The following is a 23,679-nucleotide window of genomic DNA, read 5'->3' as shown; positions in this document are numbered from 1 at the left end:
GAAAGAGTTCAGCCTTTTGTAAGATCAAGGGAAAAATCCACCAAGAGGAAATACTCTTCAAACTCGTGAGGTTCCAGAAATCCTGTAGATGCTCCCAGCACCAGCCAGTCAGTTCCTTAGAGCATCCATTTGCTGAGGAAAATGCCTCTGAAAAGATACAGAGTTTGCACATTTTCAGAATATTTCTGTGACTTGGCCGGTTGAATCCAACACAGGATCCTGCCAGGATGCAGAGCTGGGGAAGGATTTGTTCTCCAGCTACTCCAAGCAGCTGTGAGGACAGCAAAGATGAGCAGAGGGACCACCTTTGCCCCCTGAAAGCAGCACTTTGGCTGCTAAGGGCCATGCAGTTTCAAAGAAAAGCCACTGAAGGAAATTGACCATGAATTTCCATGCAGCCTCCAGGAAAACAGATGCAATTTTGGACAGGGAAGGTTGGTTTCAGATTTATAAACTCCTTGTCCCGTGCTGAGAGCCCTGAAAGCTCAAAGCTACTTTAAATATCTCCCTTTGGCATGGGAGGGATTTCTGCTGTGCTCATTCTTTGCATTTCCAGCCAGCTTCACTTCCAAAGGATGCAGCTGTGAAGCCCTCCTGAAAACCCCTGGTGACACTCCCTGTGTGTGATTCCCTGTTGAAGCTGCTCCTTTAGGACCTGGCTCACCTCTAAACCAGGGCTGAGTTTTGGAATTTCACACCACATCCTGAAAGCGTTTTGTTTCCTGCTCATGGAAGGGAAAACTCCTCCAGAAGGGACATTTCTGTTTCCTGGCAGGGAAATACGAGGCTGGCAGCTCAGAAGGGCATCAAGGCAAATCCTCAGAGGAGCCACTGCTCTGGTCTTTGGTTGGGATGGATGGTGAGGGAGATGCTGCAGGTTCTACAAGAGTGGGACAGGAGGAATGGGCTGATCAATCCTTAAACTCAGCACCAGCCTCCTCCAAGAAAAAAGTGCTGTTCTATCCCCTCTGTGGGCAGAAAAAAGCCCTTTTCCCTCCTCCAAGTCTCACACAGGGGAGGTCTTTGCTGAAGAAACCTTTTCCTGAGCAGTCCAGGTGACCCAGACTTGGCCTGGGACACTTCCAGGGATCCAGGGGCAGCCACAGCTTCTCTGGGCACCCTGTGCCAGGGCCTACCCACCCTCCCAGCCAGAAATTCCTTCCAAATATCCCATCCCTGCCCTCTGGCAGTGGGAAGCCATTCCCTGTGTCCTGTCCCTCCATGCCTTGTCCCCAGTCCCTCTCCAGCTCTCCTGGAGCCCCTTTATGCCCTGGAAGGGCCCTGAGCTCTCCCTGGAGCCTTCTCAGAGATGTCAGAGCATGCTGGGTGTTCCCTTCTCTGCATTTGCATTTGGGCAAAACAAGGCAGGGTCTGGTGACAGCACAGCAGACTCCCCATGGCTTTTTTGGGACAGAGCAAGGAACCCCTGCTCAGTTGCCAGAGCTGTGCTGCCACACCTGGCTGGGAGATTCCAACATTCAATTTTGCAGAGAAACTAAAGGCTGCAGGAAGCCAGGCTGGATGTCCTGGGGGATGCCTGGCAGGAGTGGAGCAGTGCCCTGTCTGTGCCTGGGAGGCAAATCCTGGCTGGGGCTGCCTTGGAGCAGCCCGGGCAGGGGAAGGAAGCATGCAGAGGGACACACCATTGTTCTGCCCCTGCAGCTCCTGGGGAATGCAGGGTGAACAGGAGGGAGCCTGGCGCTTTCCTGTGTTTGTGCTGCCACTATTTTCATTAAGGTCCTTTTTCCTACTTCTTTCTGCAAGGCCTTTGTGCCTCTAATAAGTGCAAGGAGGGTGTTGATTGTAAGTGTCCCCTCAGGCATAATTATTTTACCATAATAGCATTTCCAGGGAGGGCTTGCAGAGCCATTTTCCTGTTACATCCTCTGTATTTCAACCTCTCTTTTTCACTTTTTTCTTTGCCTCCTCAGGCTGCCCCACCAAGCCTTTGTTAAGGTCTCCATCCCTGCAGCAGAAGTCATGGTGAACTGCTGAGCCCTGAAGAAATCAGAGGGTGAAAATAAGAATATTTGATGTTACCCAGCAACTGGAAATGAAGATATCTTTTGACCACCAAGTCAGGTGCACAATAGCTGTGTGTGTCTGCTCTGGGGGAGTTAACCAGCAACCCCTTCCAGAAGATAAGAGGGATGTACATAAACAGGAGGAAAGTCAGTGGCAGGGATTATTGGAGCAGGTAGATCAGGTCCCTGACACCCTCAGCATCCCCTGATGACTGCACTGAACTCTTGCAGTGTGGGGGTGGAAATAGGGGTGGCTCAGTCATAACAGGTAAATAAATATGAAATAAATACAATAAATATTAAATTGACATCTGGAGGAGCCAGGAGCAGTTTTTGTGGTGATGGTGACCCAGTGGCAAGGTGAGGAATGTCTGTCTCCATTGATGTTTCTCAGGATGAAGAGCACCCTGTGTGCTGTCCTGTCCCTATGAAGCCCTAAAAGATGTTCTCCTGTATCATTGTCTTGGGCAAACAACTCCTGGCCTGTTCCCACAGCCCTTCAAAGGGCTGGAGAATCACAGATCAGTTCAGTGCATCCAGAGCCCTCTGGATGGAGGGGAGCTGGGCAGTGTCCTGACAAGGACAGTCACTGCCACAAAGGGTCCCCCAGCTGAGCTGGTGACAAGACTTGGTCCTGTATCCCAAGCTTATGACCTTTTATGTGCTGGCATTTTTTCCCTCATTAAATACACAGTTGGAAGGAATGAAGCCATCCATAACCTCCAGCTCCTGCTCTCAGTATTAAGCTTAGGATAAACACAAATCTCCTGTGGAAAAAATTAAAACCCATAGTAAAAAATCATCTTGGTGTGGTACTTCACAATATGGTTTAGGGGCATGGTGGGATTTGGTCAAAGATTAAACCTGGTATCTTGGAGGTCTTTTCTAGACTTAATGATTCCATGATTCCAGATATATTGGGAGAACTTCAGGGCATGTAAGTGAAGCCAGCTCTGAACTAATTGGCTTTAAATGAAACTTTGTTTAACAGCATTTTCTAGTGCAGTCCACTTTATAAACAAATGCAGCTGGCACAGCTAGGATGCAAATATATTTGTCATTATGTGGTGCACGACTTCCCTGCCCTGTGAGAAGGAGCCTTACTAAAAAATGCTTCTGATAACATCTGACCAGAAGAGTCAGAGAGGATGAGTGTGGAGGCCAAACCTTGCTTGCATCAAAATCCCAGTGGGTTTTGCTGGAGGAGCTGCCATCACATCCACCCTGGAAGGCAAATCCCAGCGCTCTCCCTTGGCTGCCCCATGCACACAGGGCTGCTTTGTTCCCTCTGCTCCCTGCCCACCCAGCCCTCTTCTCTTCACCAACACATTCATCAGAGCCTTCTGGCTGAGGCCTTTGTTCTGTGCCTGCACAGGAAGGTCTGGGCTCATGGTTCACATTCCTGGTGCCAGCACGGGATGATCTTTATTGACAAACCCATTATTGATCCAGCTCCCTCCAGGAGGACTTTCACCTCCTCCAGCTCTGGCCACGCTATGGATTTGCAGGTGATGTTTGGATACAAACACAGATAGGCTCACAATCAAACCCTTCAGGGATGTGCCCTGCTCCAGTTAATATTAAACACCTTTGGAGATATCTCTGCGTTTCTCCAGGCTGGGAGGAACCCACTGCATTCTTCTCATAGCTTCTTTGCAGGTACTGAAATAAAATCCCTGACCTGGATCCCTGAACAAAGCCCCTGTTATTCAGCCAGGTCAGGGGGAGCATCAGTCTTCTGATCCTCTCCATCCCAGAGTTTTCGTGGATGGAGATGTGGGGTTTTATCCCATCACAGAGGATGAAAAACCCATCCCAGCCTCAGCTCAGCCTGCCTGAGATGGAGTGTGTGTGCACAAACACTGCTGAAATGAAACCCCCAGAGTTCAAAACCTCACTGTCTGAAAAATGTTATGTGAATCCATTTCTCTCTATTTCTAATAAAACAAAATTTTAAACAGCAAATTTTCTTCCTGTTACAATATGCTGTTCTACAATTTGATGCTGTTCCAGCAGTTTATATAAATTTTTACAAATTTAATCTGTAAATTGCTTTTTGATGGGTGAAGCACAGCACCTGCATTCAGCTTTCCAAGCATCAGTAACACAAACACCCTTCTCTGCAAAAGCCATTTTGGGGTGTCTCGGCCCAGGAGGGATTTGTTAAAAGATCTTGGAAAGATGAGTCCTCCTTGCACAACAGCAGCTTTGGGTGAGCACCTTACAACAGCCATGGGTTCAGAGATCCATGGAATATTCTGAGAGCAGCCAGGCCTGTTCCCAGCCTGTGGTCAGAGCAGGGCTGGGCAAAGCAGCACCAGAACATCCCACATTCCTGGGATGGGAGCGTGGGCTGCACCCCCAGCTGCAGGGCCAAGCCCCTCTCTGGGGGATGGATTTTTCCAGCCTCAAAGATGGAAAGCTTTCTGCTTTCATCTGCTGGAGGACAAAATCCCCCAGTGCCACTGTGATGCTTCGTGCCAGCCCCAGGGGGAAGGAGGGAGCAGCATCCTTCACTCCAACCAGCTCCTGCTGGGCTCCATGGAGGAGAGGTGAGGATTAGCTCAGTCCTGGCAGAGTACAGGAACTGGGGGGTCCCCACATTGAGGGACAAGCAGGAGGGCAGGGTAAGCATGGCCTGAATGTCCTGCCCTCTTTTCTCCAAATGAATCCAAACCACCTCCCAAGCCAGGCCTGGATCACTCTGAAGATGTCAAGGCCCACACAAAAATCCTTCATCCAGCCAGCTTTGGGAAAGCCCCCATAATGCTCATTTGGGTCCATTTCAGTTCAGCTCTTGGATCCCAGGTCAGGGATGTGCTGCCATCCAGGAGGATTCACAGCCCAGAACCTGCTGGGCTTGTCTTGATCCCAGCTTCCTGCTCAACCTGCCAGGAGCTGATCCCAGGAGGAGACATTTCAGCCAGGCAGCCTCTTCTTCTGCATGGAAAGAGCAGAGAAACATTTCCAGCCTTTCCTCCCGGGCCAGACCTGCCCTGGGTTCTGCTGGATTCACCTTGAGCTTCTTCTCCTCTTCCTGGCCTTGGAGGCTCCTCTCTGCTCCAAATCTCTCTGGAGTTTCTGATGCTGCAAATGCACCTCTTCATCGTCCTGTTGCCAACCCAACCCAGTTCCCACCCCAAAAACTCAGCTGGGGCCAAGGTCCACCCCAGAAATGTCCTCATTCTTCGACACCATGAAGGGACCAGCACTAATGCACTTATTTCCAGCAGCACAGCAGAGGCTGAGCCAGGGAACCTCCATTTCCCCTCCTGCTTTGTGGGACAGGCCAGAGAGGCCTCGAGGTGTTTGCTTTGACCCCGAGGTGATGTCTGGGGTGGAAAGGCCACACCCAAGACACTTGCAGTGGTTCCCCTCCAAGCCCAGCAGCCACCAGCAAGCTGTGCTGGGCACTGGGGCTGTAATGAGGAGAGCAAATATTATCCTCCAGAGGTGTCACCAGCTGCTGCTGCCTTGAAATGATGGGAGAAAAGCCTCCTTAAATAGTTGGGATTCCTCCCATCAGCACAGGGATGAGAGGAATAATATTTGGGAGAGGAACACACCCCAAATGACAGCGTCTGGGTGGGAAGCAGAGAGCAGCCGGCATCTCCCGGCCACAGATGGTTCCCATCAAGAGGAATTTTTTCTTGTTAATCCCAAAACAAGCTCGAGATGTATTTTTATTTCAGTGTTAAGAGGAGAGAAAAAGAAAGTCTGACATGACCCCCTGTTTTTCTGGCCTCATTCCCTGCTCAGCCTCTGCTCTGAGCAAGCACAGAAAATTTAGTTCATGTTAAAGGCAGGGACTCTGAGAATAGAAAATCCTGGGGTGGTTCTTCCAGCTCTTCTTGACCTGGGAATTTATCCCAGTCAAGCTTGAAATGGAGGTAAAAATCTAGAGCCTGGGTATGTATTTGAAGTATCCTGTGGTGCTCTCTGGGGGTTCATCAAGGCACAGAGGACAAGGTGCCTGTGGGGGTGTCAGCAAGGGTGTCCACTCCCCCCTCTAAATCTTAAACCTGCTTTAAGCACCAGGGATAGACTCCTGAGCCAATTCACTCCCAAAGCCTCCAGGAGTTCAGGAGCATCTCTAGCTCAAAAAAGCCCAAAAATAGTGATAAAAATTGCAATAAGTGGGAGGACTGGGAATTATTCTACTCAAAAGACATCCCAAAAGTCCTGCTTTGAGAACTTGCCTGGCATTCCTCCATGGCCTCCCTGGCGTGTTGGATGCCCTGGCTCCACAAACTTGCTCTGAGGGAGCTGCCAAGAGGAACCCCTTGGCATGTCCCAGGAAGTTTCCAAGGACAGCCATGGGATGGGGATGTGGCACCCCTCCCAAATAACCAGGTGTGGGCCATGTGGAAGGATTCACATGGAAGCAGGGCCAGGAAATAACTTCTTCTCATGGAGTGACATATGTGGTCCATGGTGGTGGCCCTGCTGGAAGCAACCCTACAAGGTGGTGACCTCTCAATGGGAATTTTCTTTCAGACAGAACTTCCTGGGATATTTACACCCCCAGATGAGGCTGGGCATCCCCCCCCTCCTCTCTGGCTACTCCCTGGAGTGACTCAGGACTGGCAAACACTGACTCATCCCAACCTCCCAGGAGCACTGAGCTTCCCACACGCTCCAAGACAGGGTGGTGGGAGAAGGGAAAGGCTGCACTGGGCCTCCCCTGTGCCCTGAGGGAGGGCTGCAGATGCATCAGCAAGGTGGGGCACTCAGGGCAGGCTGGGGCAGCCAACGACCCTCTGCACAGGGATGTACAGAGATAAGGGCACCCTGGTTTGGGAGCTGCTGCCCAGTACAGGAGAAATGGATTGGGAGCTGTCCTCCAGGACAGCTCTTCTGGCTCAGGATTGGTTTAGGAAGAAGGATTAGAAGAGCTGAGGAAGAGGATCAGGAAAGGCAGGGTTGGTTGCAAAAGGTGGTGGCACTTGCAAAGTCAGCTTGGCTGCACAAATCCTGGATTTCATCAGGACGTGATTATTCCATACAAGGGTAAAAATGTGTGGTTCCTGCAGCAAACAGCAGCACTGAAAAAGCTGCCAAGCTCTCCAGTCTGTGACCACCCACTGCAAATCCTGCTGGAAAACTGGAGGAACCTGGATCTGCTTGCCAGGTATGAGGTGGATGGTTCTCCTGGAGATCTGAAATTTAAATGGACATTCAGACACATAACTGGCCATCCTAAAAAGCTGTTTCCTCACACCATTGCACATTGTGAGGACAGAGCTCCCTGGCCTGTTTTGCATGTGAGCCAGAGCACATTTGGCATTTCTCCTCCCTCCCTGGGAAACGGTGGAGTCCTGCACAGACAGCCCAACAATCCCACCCTGGGCATCCCTGGGAGCTGTGCCCATTCCCTGGGGAGCCAGGGCAGTGCCCAGCACCTCTGGGGGAAGAACCTTTCCCTAAATCCAACCTAAACCTGCCCTGACACAGCTCCAGCTGTTCCCTGGGTCCTGTCAGACACCAGGGTCCTTTCCCTGCTGTTCTAAGTGGGCAGGATGGAGCTGGGACAGATCTCCAGGTGATACCTGAGGAAGTGAGGGCTCCCAAGTGCTTTCCCTTCACAGCAGAAGCAGAAGGGATGTGAGATGTGACATCCCTGCCCATTAAAGATTACAGCCCAGCCAGGCCACAAGGATTGTAGGAGTCAATCCCATTTAAGCCCTTCTATTTAAAGAAATAAACTACCCAGGAAAAAAGCAGCCTAAGATTAGAAACACACAGGATTTCCTCAAACTCCAGCCATCAGCCCCAGATTCAACCCGAGGGGGTGGTTTGTTATTCTCCCAGAGAATGAATCCTGCACCCTAGCAAAGTTAAGTTTGGATCATGCTGTGCTGCTCCATTACAGGCTCAAAAACCACACTCAAAGCTGGTTTAGTGCTGCTCCCTCTCTGCCTAAACCATCTCCAGTATTCCTTGATTAAAAATAGTTTTTCAGGTAGGAGAGTTTTGGCTATTTGCACAAGCAGGGGATGTTTCCTGCAAACTCCACATTGCTCAGAAGGCTGCTCCTGTGCAGGAGAATCTTTCAGAAAATTTAATGCTAAGCAGGGTGGGAAGCAGAAATAAATGTTTTTTCTTTTTCTTGTTTTGGGTAGGAAAAGAATTCAGAGACCACACAGTGCCACCCATTCCATGAGCAGGGACACCTTCCACTGTCCCAGGCTGCTCCAAGCCCTGTCCAACCTTGGCCGTGGACACTTCCAGGGATCCAGGGGCAGCCACAGCTTCTCTGGGAACCTGTGCCAGGGCCTCAGCTCCCTCACATGGAGGAAGTTCTTGCCAATATCTTATCTAAAATCTCTCCCCTCAATTTAAAATGACACAAAGGATGTGGGTAAACCAGACAAAGTCACCCTGTGCTTTGTGCCTCACCAGCCAGGAATTGAGAAGTCATTTGGGATTTGATACCTGGCTCTGCTGCTTCTCCCTAAACTGGGTGAAATTCCAGCCTAACTTACCTTAAAGCAGGAAAATATAAAGCCTGTCCCTAAAGGGATCCCAAAGGAATGAGGGATCCCTTCTGCCCCAGCACTGCAGCAGGATGGGAGCAGTTGCTTTTTCCAGGCATAGCACGAGGGGGTGACTCATTCCTGGCAGGAATTTCCCTCTCACCCATCCCCTCCTGCCCCTCTCTCTGCCTGGAGATTTTCCCCCCACAGCAACAAGGGGTGAGGGCAGCTTAAGAAACACATCTCATGTGCCAGTTGTCCCTGTGGTGGCCTTGAGGTGCAGCCAGCGCTGGGCAGGGCACGTGAGGGAGCTCAGCCCTCCCAGGAAACCACAGCTCAGCTGCATGTGCACAAACAGGTCTAACAGGAGCCATCCAGGATGACCACACAGCCAGGTAGCCCATGATTCATGGGATAACCATCTGCTGAAGCTGCAAGCACTCGCTTTCCACCTCCAGTTCTCCTGCAGGCCAAGTGGCAAAGCCACAGGGGGAGAAGGTGCCTCTTGCCATGGCCACCAAGCAGGAGCTGCCAGGGCTGATGCTGCATGAGACCTTAACTCAGCTCCACACCACAGCAAGAGATCCAGCTCTGTGGATGGTTCTCAGCAATGGTTCCAACCCTGTGGGATTCAGGAGGCCCAGGGTAGCCTTGGGGGCACACATCAATTTCTCAAGGTACAGAACCTGGAATGAGATCTTGGAAAGCTGGAGATAGAAGGAAAGGGTCCAGAGGAGGACCTGGTTTTAAGGAAAATAACAGAGAATCAAAGAGTGCTTTGGGTTGAAGGAACCTTAAAGCTTATCCAGTTTCATGGGTAGGGACACCTTCCACTGTCCCAGGCTGCTCCAAGCCTTGTCCAACCTGGCCTTGGACAGGGATCCAGGGACAGCCACAGCTTCTCTGGGCACCCTGTGCCATGGCCTCCCTTGACCTTCACAGCCAAGAATTCCTACCAAATATCCCATCTAAATCCACCTCTTTTGGTTCATAACCTCATCCTACAACTGCTTACCCTGACAGATGCAGCAGCTCTGGATATAGGAAGGGCAGAGATGTGCCCTCCTCCCCAGGTGTGCTTTTCCTTCACCAGTTATTCCAAACACACCAAGTCTCCCTTTTTTTCCTCCCCACTCTGGGCAGCCACAGCTTGGACCTCAGTGGAAAATGATTCCTTGAGTGAGTGTGGCTGGATCAGCTGACTGGGCTGGCTGCAGGAAATCTCGTGGTCACACAGCTCCAATGTGCAGCAGTGCCTGCCTAAGCCTTTCCGATTATAGGATGGAGAGGGGAGTGTGGAAATAAATCCTTTGGAAGCAGAAGGGGGTTGGAGACAGAACAGGACTCCCCAAGGAAAACACATGGGAGTGCAGAGAGGTGGGCAGCAAGCAGAGATTAGGCATGAGATGGAGCTGGTGGAGCATGACCAACTCTGTGTTTCTGATGAGCCGAGGCCAGGGAAGGGCACAGAGCTCTGGGAACTGGGATGAGAGCACTGGGCTGGGTCCTGCCTGCCAGCCTGGGTTGGGGAGGCAGTGTTGGAGTGCTTACAGTGTGAAACCCCCTCCCTGCCTCCCTCCCGCAGCCTGGCTCATCTCTCTGACCCCTGGCCTCCCCACAGGAGCAGAACTCTGGCTCTAGAATAAATCCCAGCTGTCTCCCAGCTCTTCCCTGGGCGAGCTGCCATGCCATGATAAAGCAGCTCCTCCCTCCAAGGCAAGCCCCTGAGCTGCAGCTCCTTGGGAAGACAGCCTGGTGATGGACTGTGTCAGGGAATAACAAATGCCTTTAATTCCCCCTTCAGCCAGCAGCTCCCTGCGGGAGGCACTGTGTCCTGAAGGAAGGCAAGGGGGAGGCTTCTGGAGCTGTGTGCACAGGCACTCAGATGCCTGGTAAATCACCCCAGCCAGGCTCCAAGAACTCTGATGGGCTCCAGTTTCTCTCTCCTGGACAGATGCAGGGTAAAACTTGCTGCTTTGCTCAGTTATCCCAATGCAAGGGGCTCTAAGCAATCCCTGAGTGACTCTGCAGAGATTTTCCTCACTGCTGGCAATTGCAAATTCAGGAGAGGAGGGAATCTGAGCAGGAACTGCTGCTGAGGTTTCAAATCAAATATCCATCCCCTGAGCATGAATGTTTTATGTCAGACCTGTAGGGGTTTTTCAGCTGGATCAGTGGGGTTTGCTGGCACTGGCACCAGCACCACTGGGGCTGTCAGCTCTGATCATGCACAGCTCGGGGCTCGCTGGTGACTGAGAACAGGCTTGGGCTCCATCCAGCTCAGATCCAGTTAATTAAAGGAAATAAAACACTTCCCTACAAGCCAAACCCCCATTTCTGGGTTTACTGGGAGGCTGCAGTTCTGGACCAGAGCTGAGTGGGACACCTGAAGGGTATCACTGCAAACCCCCCCTGGGGGCTCCAGCCTCGTGTCTTGTAGAAAGCCAGCCCTTCCCATTCCCTGCTAAAGGGATTGCCTGCTGCTTGTGCATCCTGGCACATCCCTGGGGACACATGGACATGTCCCTAAAAAAGAGAAGCTGTGGCTGGCTCTGGATCCCTGGAAGTGTCCAAGGCCAGGCTGGACAGGGCTTGGAGCAGCCAGGGACAGTGGAAGGTGTCCCTGCCCATGGCAGGGGTGGCACTGGATGAGCTTTAAGGTCCCTTTCTGACCCAAACCATTGTGTCCCAATATGATTCTGTGATTTTACATGAGACTGCCCTAAGTCACTCTCATCCCACTTTCCTTCCCTGGAAAGAGAGAGACAAGGAAAGATTCCTGCCATGGAAAAGAGAAGACCAGTTCACATAATCCTCACGGCAATTGGGATTTGGGCAGCCTGAGGAACCCTCTTCAGGAGAAGAGGATCCTGCAGGTCCCTCAAAGAGAAGGAGAAGGACTCCCTCTCTCTGCTCCCAGGCAGAATAGCAACTTTGAAACTGAAACCTGGAAAGACATAAGAAATCTCCCGACACCCATGCCATGCTCCCAGAGTTTGGGGTTATCTATACTATCATCTTATTTCTAGTGATAAATCTAATAAATCACAGTTGAAATTATATCTGGCACAGTCTGAAATAAGTTAAGTTCCCCTTCCAGGCCAGGTTGGACAGGGCTTGGAGCAACCTGGGATAGTGGAAGGTGTCCCTGTCCATGGCAGGGGATGGCACTGGGTGATCTTTAAGGTCCCTTTCAACCCAAAACAAGAAAAAACAACAAACAAGCAAAAATGCCAGGGGGTCCTACATCCATCTTTCTTTCTCTTTTTCCCTCCTGACCCTGCTAGCTTTGTTACTCCTCTTGGCACTGCTTTTCTCTTTCCAGCAGGGAGGACTGGCCTGGAGGAGCATGATTCCCAGGGCAAGTGGAAGGGGAGACACATCTCCCTGGCAGAGAGGGGCTCCCAGGACACACTGCTGGGGCACATCCCGGGACTGTGGGCTGGAGACCGAGCCTTTCCTGCTCCTCCTCCCGGGATTGGTGGCTGGGGAAGGCTGGAGCCAGCCCGGGATGGTGCCGGAGACGGGCAGCGGGGGGAGCAGTGAGACCGGGACACGGGGACAAGAGCAGGAGGACAGAACGTCCCTGCCCGCCTGGGGAGAGATTCCCTGGATTCCCTGGGGCTCGGGGGTGGGTTTGGGATGCACGGAGAGGGTGTCGTGGAGCTGGGTGGGATCCTGGCTGGGCACTGCTCCCTGGGGAACCCCCAAAAGGGGAGCAGTGCCAGGGCCACGGGGGAGTCTCGGCAGGGGAAGCTGTGCCCAGGGCTGGTGTGGGTGGGAGCAGGGTCTAAACGAGTCCTGCAGTGCCCTAACTGGATCTGTGTGCTCCCAGCTCTCTGTAGCTCCTGAATCCCAGCCAGCCCCTCTCTGTCTCCACTATTTTTAAATCCATCTATTTCCGTTGGTGTCTCTGCTTTGGTGCAGCCTTTTCCACACTGACACTTCTGCAGCCCAGAAATCCTAAATATTCTCCCAAGTGTTTAAGCACCAGCTGCACTGGGGACCAGGGGAGCTCAGGGACAGCAGTGCAAGGGCTGTGCTGTTTATTGTGGGTTCATGGCACTTTCTGAAGCATGGGAAACTCATGGCCACAGCCACACAGAGCCAGAAGTGTATTCCCAGTGCAGGATTCAGGGCGTGGGATTGGAGCTGGGACCGGAGACAGAAACCCTGGTGGCAGTCAAGGCTGGAGGAGCTTTCTCACCCCGATCCCACCCTCAAGGACAGTGGTCCTGCTGCCCCAGGGATGCAGGGCTAGCACCAAGGCACACAATGATCTCTTTAGTTGAAGCCAGAGCACTGGGATTTTCCAGCTAATGGGACAGCACAGGTGATGAGGACCTCTGAAGTGCACAGTGCCATGAGCCCAGTGCTTCTTGTGCCCACAAGGATTTGTCTGCACGGACTCTGCACCAGCCCTGTGGTGCCCAAGATTCCTGCAGGGCTTTTTGGGTGTCCCCCCACCCTGCCCCACTTCATACCTGCTTCCACAGGGTGTCCATGCACCTTCCTGCAACTGCCAGGGAAGTCAGGAAAGCTTCAGGTAGTGATGAATTGCTGGACTCATGGCACGTGGTGAATCAGAGACAGAGCCCAGAATGGATTCATTGTGCATCCCACATTTGATGAACTTGCCTCCAGCAGATCCAATTCTATTAATTGGAATTAGGGAGAAAATCATAGTTAAATTGTTAATTCATCAAGACAAGTGCCATCACTGTCACTGGAGATATTTCTGAATTTGGGGAGGTGAATTTGGAAAATGAAGACACCACAAGTACAAATTGCATTTTCTCCATTATTTTGCATGTCCAGCACACAGCTTTGTCATTGGAAACTACAATAACCAGAACTGGGTATTCCATATCCAACAGAAACCCTTGCAAGTTCAGGATTTGAGTGCTTCCCTCCCATTGAACTGCAGCCGTGATTGCATCCTGAAATGTTCAAAATTCAGGAGCTGCCTTAAGTTCTTTGCTGCTGCTTCTCTGTGTTAAGGTAGCAAAAGAGCTTAAAGTAATTCCCAACTGGATGGGGCTAAGCCAGATCCATGCAGGAGAGGAGGAGGGCAGCTGTAAGAGGTTTTGATTCACCCTTGTCTTTGTAAGCACAGCATCCCCTGGGTCCCAAACCAGGAGTGATCCCAGGGGGATTCAGGTCTTGACGTCAAAGCCAACAGTCCAGAAGTGCAAATGATTTCAAAGACTGAATCCAAGCTGTTTGTGCATGGCTGGGAAACATCCAACACCTTCCTGAAGGGAATCAGGAGTGAAACAACGATCCTCATTCATCTAAACCTCCCACACCACCTCTCCCAAGCACCTCTGCCCTAGGCTGAACAAGAGACCTTCTGTACAAAGCCAAATTCAGCAGCTCTGATGCCTCCTCCGGTGTTGGGAACAGCCTGTCAGATTCAGGGACATGCAGGAGATGTTCAGTGTGCTGAGTGCTGGGCCAGGAGTTTGGAGTGTGCAGAGAGAGGCAGCTCCTGCATCTCTTCCCACTGTGGGAAGCACAGTTTGGGCATACATGTTGGAGAAAGGCATCAATCATGGTCCCACAGGGTACAAAAACACAAAGCAGAGCCTGTTCCTGCCTGGGGTTTACAGCACAGTAACCAGGAGCAGGGAGAGAAGACAAGGATACAGAGGCTGCTCTGTACATGCAGAGGACCCTTGGCCATGAGATCCATCTCTGCTGGATGAGACTGGAGCTGGGATAATCCCAGACAGAGCAGCTCCACATCCTGGGGTCCCAGCCCTCAGCAGAGTGTCTGTGCAGAGAAGGAGAAGATGCCTCTGGGACTCCCTATCAAGTCCTCAGCATCCTTGTGGAGAGGAAAGCAGCACACACCAGCCTGGCTCTGACTGTGCCCCAAACTCACCTTCCTTGCCTTGGTCTCCCCAGCTTTTACAGAGGATAAGCAGCCTTGCCCAACTTTATAAAATCCTGGGACATCTGCAGATGCAGCTCTGATGTGATGAGTCAGATCTGCCTTGTGTGACTCAGCTGGCAGATCCCATCCAACAGCCACGGAGCTTCCCTTGCTCCAGGATCCATATCTGCTGTTCTTACTGCCAAGTGCATGACTGTTCCCAAAACTAAAGATGCCTGGGAGTTTCTAAATGCATTTGGGAAGACTGGGAAAAAGTCTTTCCAGCTTCATTCTGAACCAGAGAAAAGTTCACTGGACCATCCACAACTTTCCTGGGTTTTGTTTCTAAAATTAACATCCCTGAGGCAGGAATGTGGCTCTGCAACACCAGGAGCTGTGTCAGGACAGGGATGTGACCCTGGAAAAGTCTTTAATGTGTGGATGCAGCCCAGTGGCAGCTGGAATAAAATGTGAGTGGCTCCTTCTGAAGCTCCCAGGAGCGGGTGTCGCTCTGCAAGAATGCAGCGGGGTTGCATCATGTGGGCTCCTTGAATCTTCCAGAAATCTGCCACTTCTTCCCTGCCAGATTTTCATGGGGAATCTATACAGTAGCTGTGAAGAACACACTGCAATTTTCTGCTGGCATATTTGAAGCAGGCAGGAATATTCAGGCTAAGTGGGGTTTCATCACACAGGGAAGATGTCACTTTTTTCCTAAGGGTCTCTGACCTCGGAGATCCATCCTGGAATACATCCTGGCCTCTTGCAGACAAATCCTAAATTTCCATGTTATGGGTTAAGCCCCCTGACCCAATCTGGACCTATAGCAAAGGACATTTGTCTCCCAGGGGGGTGCATTTTGTCATCCCAAGGAAAGCTGCTCAGATCTGGACACAAACTGGTTTGGTCCTATCAGATCAGCATAACATCCCCAAGGCTGGAGCAACCATGGCTCTTGGAAACTGGGGAAGGATGAAACCCCTTTTCCTGTTTGATTATACACTAAAGCAGAGATTTTAGATTAGATCTTGAGAAGGAATTGTTCCCTGGGAGGGTGGGGAGGCCCTGGCACAGGGTGCCCAGAGAGAAGCTGTGGCTGCCTCTGGATCCCTGGAAGTGTCCAAGATCAGGATGGATGGGCTTGGAGCAGCCTGGGAGAGTGGAAGGTGTCCCTGCCCATGGCAGGGGTGGCACTGGATGGGCTTTAATTTTACTTCCAACCCAAACCAGTCTGAGACCCTGTGATTCCTGCTGTATCTCTCTGGGCAGCTTTTGTGCTGCCTCTGCAAGAGCAGAATAAACAAGAGGCTGCCAAGGCCCCTCCTAAGCATCCCTTTGCTTACACATCCTCAGCACTTGGCTGAGGAGGAGTGCACACACTGCTTGTTCCTGCTGGGCCACTGCCCAGCGCTGAGCCTAGCATGTCCTTCCTGGGATTCATCCCTCCCCTCCTCCTTTCCTGCCTTCAAACTCCTGCACCAACCCCCCAGAGTCCCCAGGGCAGCAAGCCCAGCAGCCCCAGCCCTGTCCTGCACTCAGCCCCCTCCTTCTCTGCCATGAACAGTGGCAGTTTTATGACTTGGTTTCTTGGGAACCTGATTCCCAACAAGGAAAAGACTTTTAGGGACAGCAGTAGGACTGGGGAGACAGGCAGTTGTGTGACACACTTGCACACACAGCACAGAGCTGGGCCCACCCCGCCTCCAGCCCTGAGCAGTGCTGTGCTGGAAGCAGAAGATTGGCTGCTGAGGATCCCTCTGCAAGCCAGGCTCGGGTTTAGGGGCGGTTCTGTTCCCTCAGCTGGCTCCAGAATAAACTGTTTCCTTTTACATCCCAGTTTCCTGACAGGGGGGGCGTGTGGGGCTGAGCCTCCTCTCAGCTTCCACCAAATATGAAGGCAGGCAGAGCTCAGACCTTTCACATTCCCATATGCTCCTGGAAAATGCCAGGAAGAGATGAGGGAGAGCTCATTGCAGCTTTTAACAGGAGAGATGACCCAGCACAGTTCCCCTCTGTGCAGAGCAGATCGACCACCTGGGCCTTCTCTGCTTGTGTTTTGTAATAAAGGGTGAAAACCTGGAATTGGACATTCCTTGCTGCCTGTTTCCAATGAGGAAACTGATGTTGCAGCATCCCAAAGCCCTGGTGCTCTCACATCCTGTCCTTGAGATGGCCCCTGCACCCATGGGACTGATGTGGCTGACAAACCAAGCACTTGCTTTTCCTTTTGGCTGCTTTTTGGGAGCCAGTCCCAGTCACTGTGAGGCAGAAGGGAGAGGGTAAGGAGTGCACATCACCAGTGCTCATCTTAGAATCACAGAGTTTAAGGTTGGAAAAGTCCTCTAGGACCATTGGGTCCAAACAGTAGCCTGGAAAGGGCATCCTGGAGTCCTCTTGGCTTGCCACAACCCCACACCTGCACTCCTGGATCAGTGTAGGAACTGCTCAGGACCCCACAGCCCCATGGGTCCTCCCAAGGGATTGCAAATCCCTGCCACCACACCCACAAGGATTCCATCTCCTCCTGCCAAAGCTCAGCTCCCAGGAAGGTGTGGGATGCAGGGGCTTGCAACCCAACCTGCCACCACCCATGCTGGCCCTCTGCTGAGGCCACACAGATGTCATTCTTTCCACCCAAAAGCACCAAAGGAATTCGGCCCCCCTGCCTCGCTGTGTTGGCAGGAAACCCTGTGGATTTTGAACTTTTCTCTAGGAGTATTAAACAGGGATTACAAACTGGGATCAAGGGAATGTCTCTCTGCTGTGCCCTGTGGGAAAGCTGCAGCTGCAGCCTCTGTACCTTGTCCTCCCTGGTCTGTGCACTGTGACATACCTGGATCATGCCATGGATGGGGAATTTGCTCCACAGCAATCAGGTCTTTTCCTCTTCCTTTTCCTCTTCCAGCACACCTGCTGAGGAAGCAGAAGGAGATCAGTGCTTTGCAAAGGATCCAGAGAATTTGCCCCTTTAGGACATGTAAACCCAGTGAGCTCCCTGGAAGCCTGGAGCTGGCACGGCCAGCTCTGGCACAGCAGGCTGGCACAGGAGTTTGGCTCTCACTGCTGCACTCCAGACAGGCCAGGGCACAGATCCACGGGATGCAGCCTTTCAGCTCCACTGCCATCCTTTGTGTGCTGTCTGCTCACACAAAGCTGGGCCCTCCCAGCTCCAGCCAGGCCAGAGCTGGGCATGGCTGAGAGCCAGAGAGGGGGAGAAGGGCTGGGATCCCACTCCAGTGCAGGGCACTGCTGGGAGCAAAGCCACGGCTCCACAGTGCCTGGGGCTGCATGAGTGAGCTCACAGTGCCAAAGGAGGGTGTGCAGGGAGGAAATTAAAAGTGCTGAACCCAAACTTGTCCTTGAGCTGAGCCAGGAAGCAGAATTCCCCCAAAATCTTTGCATGTGAGGACCTGGAGGAGCAGACAAGCCCTGACTAGCTCTAGAGCAAGAGAGGGATCCAGGGAGAACCCAGAGCCCCTTCCACTGCCTAAAGGGGGCTCCTGAAAAAGTGGGAGAAGGATTTTTTTATAAGGGCAGAAAGTGACAGGACAAAGGGTAATGGCTTCCCACTGCCAGAGGACAGGGTTAGAGGGGATATTGGGAAGGAATTGATCCTGTGTGAGTGGTGACACCCTGGCTCAGGGTGCCCAGAGAGGCTGTGGGTGCCCCTGGATCCATGGAAATGCCCAAGGCCAGCTTGGATGGGGCTTGGAGTAAGGTGGGACAGTGGAAGGTGTCCCTGCCTATGGGGTTATTTTAAGGCTCCTCAGTGCTGGCTCCCAGCATCCCTGCCCTCCTCAGCCATGATCCTGGAAAGCAGAGATCCTGCACCAGCACTGCCTCACAGCAGCACAGATGACAGGCTGTCTCCAGCACAGGAAAACAGGATGAGTCTCCTGGGTCACTGTAAGGCGAGAGTGCAAAGCTGCCAGAGTTTATATTTAAAAAGTCCTGTCCAAAGAACACACAGCATCTGCTTTCCTAGAAATGAACCACTCCTTCAATAGATAATCAGGTGAATTAGTAACACTGCTTGAAACAAGAAGCCAAACAACCAGCACAGCACCAATCTGGACATTTCATGGCTGGGCATGGATTGTTTCCCATAGAACTGGACTCCTGGTACAGTTGGATTTCACTGTTCTCCATCCCAGCATTTCCAAGCACTGCAACAACAGCCTGGAAATCTCCCTCTGCTTTGTCTTGGGGGCTGCAGGATCCCACCCAGGTCACAAAAACTTTGGGTGCATTTTAATTTAAGGCTCAGTGCATCTGCACTGCCCTAAACCCACAAAGCCAAGCCATGCTGGAAATAGCTCCAGACAAAAGAATCTCGAGCTCTGCCCTGCGCAAGTGCGGTTTGGAGGGGAGGAGCTGGCCTGGAGGAGAGGATGTGTCCCTCTGGCAGCTGGAACCGCTCATTACATGAGCAGGGGAGACGGAAGACGGCAACTCCCAGTTTGGCTCCCCCTTCCCAGTCCCCATCCCACCGCTGGAGGAGCTCCTACGTGGCACTGTGGGGGCTGGGAGCACTTCTACACAGCCTGATCTGCTTGGAATCACTGGAGAGCAGCAGGAATCCTCCCCAGCAATGCAGATCAGCCTGATTCCCAGAACTGTGGCCCTGGACAAAACTGTTTAGTCAGGATGAAGCTGTTTGCTGACTTTTTGGTAGAACTGACTCATTTTCTGCGTATTCACATCCTAAAGCTCTGCAAGGGTTTTTTGTGGCTCTTACCAGGTTGTGTTGGAGAGACAGCAGGAATAGGTTGAAATATACACTTAAAAATCAGGAAAAATCTGAAATATCTTTATGCTGGGCTGCCAGGCCTCAAACACAACCATTTGCATTCTACTCCATGTTACTGAGGCAAAGCCATTTCAAAGGACTGGAGCACAGAGCCCCCAGAGTGTCAAAGGACTTTGGTGCTGGGAGGCAGTGAAAGAAATCAAGATTAAAAGTGTAACAGTTTATTTCAAATTTCACTCGGAAGGTGAAAAAATCTTACATGGGAAGTAATTACAGAGCAGGGTTTGAAGGTGGAGCAATTCAGAATTTGGCAGAGAAAAGCAGCTGATGGTGGAAGTTTAAAGGAGCTTTTCTCATTTCTCAGCTGGCACATGCTGCTGGTATGGACCAGTAACATTTACCTTGGTATTGATGGTTTGGTATCAGCAAATTCATTCTTAATAAAGCCAAAACTGTTCTATAAAAACTCTGGGATCCCACTGTTGATCATTTATGCAGACATAAAGCAAAGCTAACTGCACCAAAAGCACTAGTACCAAAATCTGTTGCTTAAGGTATTCCAAAGCTCTTTTTCCCACTGAATCCCCTCCCTAAAGGAACCAGACTTCTAAACATCACTGAGCACCAGGTTTGTTGCAGCTGATGGAGACTTTTTTTTTACAGGGAGGTCTCAAAGATCTCCCCTTGTTTGAGATGAGAAGTATCTACTCACATGGCACCATCTGAACAGGTCAGATGGAAGAAAAATGTCACTTTTTGGTGCTACCTTCTAGAATAGGTGGGCTGTGAAGGGGAATGGAATGGTGATTCCAAAGCAAGATGCTTCCAAGACAACAAGCAGAATATTCAAAGCCAGAAGGAAAAATCAGCTTTTGTTTGCTACTACAGCAACAGGAGGCTGAGACATGCTGAGACTCCCGTCTTCAGAGGGAAGCAGAAAAGCTTGGCAGAGCCAAAATTAGGGGCAAAGATGAAATTACAGTGTGATTAAAAGGGAGACATAGACATCAGTCAAAGAACACAAGGATGCAGCATCCTTCTGCTGATGTAACCATCCATGAGGGGGTGGTGCCTCGAATATCCCTCCATCCTAGACTGCCATGAAAGTAATCCTGTGCTGTCCTAAAACATGACAGGGTTGGATCAGAGCTTCAACACTTGTGACTCAGCAGAAACCTCTCCATGGTACAGCTTCTCTGGGCACTCTGTGCCACAGCCTCACCACCCTCTCAGCCAGGAATTCCTTCCCATTACCCCATCCATCCCTGCCCTCTGGCAGTGGGAAGCTATTCCCCGTGTCCTATCCTTCCATCCCTTGTACCCAGTTCCTCCCCAGTTCTCCTGGAGCCCCTTTAGGCATTGGAAGGAGCTCTGAGCTCTCCCTGGAACTTTCTCTTCTCTCTTGGAGCTCACATTTCAGATTCACATTTCAGAATGGGGCAGGTGTTAAACACTGGCTGCCTGTGACTGCCCCAGTCGTGGCTGAAGCCCTTTGCATCACCCCTGACTTCATATGGAGGGTGACAGCCCAGAAACAAGCAAATAAATACATCACTACCTGCCTTTGGTGCCAACAACCATCCAGCTGCAGGAGACGCCAGGGGCAGGGAGAGCATGGAAATAAGATGGACCCGAGCCCTGTAAGAAGGCAAAAGCTCAGTTTGGGCAGGGAATAGCTCCCCACGTTCCTGCAGGAGGCCAGGCTGGGCTCAGGCAGGGGACAGGCTAGGGACAGGCAGGGCATGAGGAGGGAAGGCGCATCCCCCATCCATCCCGACCCCCCTTCGGCGGCGCGGGGCCGGCATTCCCTGCCATTGGCGGCGGGCCGGGAGAGAGCCGGGACGGATCCTCCCCTTCCTCTCCCTCCCCAGCATTTTTGAGAGGGTTTTCCCAAGTTTCCAGAAGTTTCTCCCCGGCCCCTTATATACCCCCTCCGCAGGACCGGGAGGTGCACAGGGAGCCGAGCAAAGCCTTGTCCCGACCCCGCAGGTAAGGGGGGGACCCGGGAGACCCCGGGCGGGCAGGGTGGAGACCGAGCTGAGATTGCAGCAGGGTGAGGGGGGATTTTGGGGTCCTGCAGCCTCCTGGTTGGCAAAAAAAAAATCGGGGGGAGGTTTATGGCATGGGACAAGGGGGTGTGGGGGGGTAGGCTGCAGTGGGGTGGGTGGATAGGGGCACAGACTGTCCCATGAGCTGGCTCTGGGTTTTTGAGGAAAAGCATTTAAAAAATCCCCCAATCGCCTCCAGTTTGCAAGAGGCGGTCACAGTGAAGCAGTGGGAAAAGCTTTCAGAGAATGATAAAAAAGAAAAGGGTAATAAGGGAAGCTTTAGCTTGGTGTGGTTGAAATCCTCCAGCCCTGCTCTGGCTCAGCCTGGGAGCCTGCAGGACCCTGGGCACCATCCCAGCGCAGAGCTCTCCCTGCAGCCTCCTGCCACAGCACGGCCCAACCCTGCTTCTGCTGCCTTAACCAAGTGTCACATCCCTCTGGTGACACGGAAATGGCCTTTTGCCTGCAGTCCTGTGCCCCGCAGCTCTGTCCTGCTCCTGGGAGAAATCACATCCCACCAGGAAAGAGGGTCCCGGCAGCCGCAGGGAAGGCTGAGGAATGCCACGCTGGCACTGGGCGTCCCCTCGCTGTGGGAGCACAGGAGAGGATGGTGCTGGCTGTGCATTCCCCACATTCCCTCCATTTTCACCACGGGTTCTGAATTCACCCATAACCCGCTGCCGTAATCCAAGAATGGGCAAAATTTCTCCATCTCGGGCTGTGTGACTCAGCAGAGCCCAAATGTGCCACCCGGCCCTGAAGTAATGAACCTTTCTTTAAGCTGAGGACGAAGCAGTGCAGGCCACCCCCTGCTCACAAGAGAACTACTCCATGTATCTGTTTTCTTTCAGAAAGAAAAAGGCAAACGTTGACCCCACTATGAAACAGTTTCAAGGTATCCTTAGAAATAAACGGGAAATAGAAAACCAGAAGGAGCCTCCTCACTCTTCCTATGTTTGTCACCCTGGCTGCACTTTAAGAAGAGTGTTGAGGGCAGTTTTGAGCCTGTTGCACAAATCTTTGCTCTTGGGGCAGGCAGGATGGCTCCTCCCTTTAACAGCAGCCTTGTTCCCATAAAGGATTTTAGGCTGTAACTCCCACTCTGGCAAAGGGTCCCTGTGGAACTGCGCACTCTCCTCGCCCGGGGCTACGTGCTGCGTGTTTCCTTCCATGAGTAATCCCAGCGGGCCCTTCGCTTCCTGCTGGGAATGCTTTAACCCTGCTGCAGCCTTTCCCTGCCTCCCCATGCCAGGGACAGCCCCTGAGGCTGGGCAGGAGCAGGGGGGGAGGAGAGGACCACCAAGGAACAGGACTGCAGTGTAGTGAAGCAGTTCCTGTGGAGGAGAAAGTCCCCAAAAGCTGGAGGGGGAATTTAAGGCCTGAGGAGCTGCCAGCAGGAAGGTTTGCTGAGTGAAGGCAGGAGGGAGGGGAGGTGTGGGGCCAGGTGGGATGAGCCCCAAAGGGCTTCCAGGCACTTCGGGCTGCTCAGTCTGCACATGGACCAGAGCTGGGGGCTCAGAGCCCTTGCTGGGCTGGGTTCACCTGTGTTGGGATGAGATCCACTCACCTCAGGCATGAACTGAAGGCTCTGCTGGGGAAAATGAGGCTACCCCACCTCCCTCTGCCCCAGTACCTCCCCGGCAGGGCTGGACAGGCAAACCAAAACTGAACAGAGCTGCTCAGACAGTGCAGGATCTTCTCCAGGGCTGCTCTGGCTTTCCTTGGTGGAAGCTCACGTGCTCCATCTAGTGCCAAGGAATCTGAGGGTTTGGGGCCCAGGCCAGGGTCCCCAGAGAGGACAGTCCTTGCCATGCAGTGCCTGCAACAGCCCTTGGATCGAGGAGCAGCACAAAAATTTTTCAGCTTTTCCTGATCAGGGCAGAGGTTTCTTCCGCTCTGGGGACAGAACCATGGAATGGCTGGGTTGGGAGGGACCTTAAAGACTACCTTTTTCCCCACGTGCTATGGGAAGGAAGGACACCTTCCCCCATCCCAGGCTGCTCCAAGCCCCATCCAATCTGGCCTTGGACACTTCCAGGGATCCAGGGACAGCCACAGCTTCTCTGGGCACCCTGTGCCAGGGCCTCACCACCCTCACAGGGAAGAATTTCTTACTAATGTCCAATCTAAACCTGTCTTCTTTCACTTGAAAGCCACTCCACCTTGCCCTGTGAAGATCATATGAGAAATACCTGTTGCTTACATTCCCTGACCCTTCCTTAAACCATTCACTCTACATTAACACTGGAATATAGGGAAACTGCTTAGGAAGGAAGCTTGCATTCCAAATGCACAGGCTCTGCTTGCCAGGGTCCAGCCTGCACTCCTGAAGATTAATTGTTGCTCAGAGTGGATTGGGATGGTTGCACCCCAATGAAGCAATGTCACTGTCACTGGAACCAAGGAGTGGGTTTCTCTGGAAGAGCCCCTGGGATCTCTGGATGCTCCAGGAAGGCTTAGGCTCATGCTGATGATGCATTTTCTTGCCCAGCAGGTCCTGGGA

The 23,679-nt window shown here is 52.2% G+C and overlaps 1 long non-coding RNA gene across 4 annotated transcripts; it reads right to left on the bottom strand.

Annotated features, from left to right (window-relative positions):
• Positions 1 to 3,423: 3,423 nt before the first annotated feature.
• On the bottom strand, positions 3,424 to 23,671 carry LOC132340487 (uncharacterized). Of its 4 annotated transcripts, none has more exons than XR_009489875.1 (5): positions 22,744 to 23,671; positions 20,687 to 20,766; positions 17,212 to 17,291; positions 12,985 to 13,155; positions 3,424 to 7,183 (listed from the first exon to the last, which is right to left on the bottom strand). It is a non-coding gene; the product is annotated as an uncharacterized LOC132340487 (long non-coding RNA). The 4 variants fall into 4 exon arrangements; XR_009489874.1 differs by having other exon boundaries at positions 17,212 to 17,288; XR_009489873.1 differs by lacking the exon at positions 22,744 to 23,671 and having other exon boundaries at positions 20,687 to 20,822.
• Between the last annotated feature and the right edge of the window lie 8 nt (positions 23,672 to 23,679).

Source organism: Haemorhous mexicanus, chromosome 2 (genome assembly GCF_027477595.1).
Source record: "Haemorhous mexicanus isolate bHaeMex1 chromosome 2, bHaeMex1.pri, whole genome shotgun sequence".
NCBI classification, from domain to species: Eukaryota; Metazoa; Chordata; class Aves; order Passeriformes; family Fringillidae; genus Haemorhous; species Haemorhous mexicanus.
The sequence above is the reverse complement of the archived record's forward strand: the minus strand, read 5'-3'. Positions and strand labels throughout refer to the sequence as shown.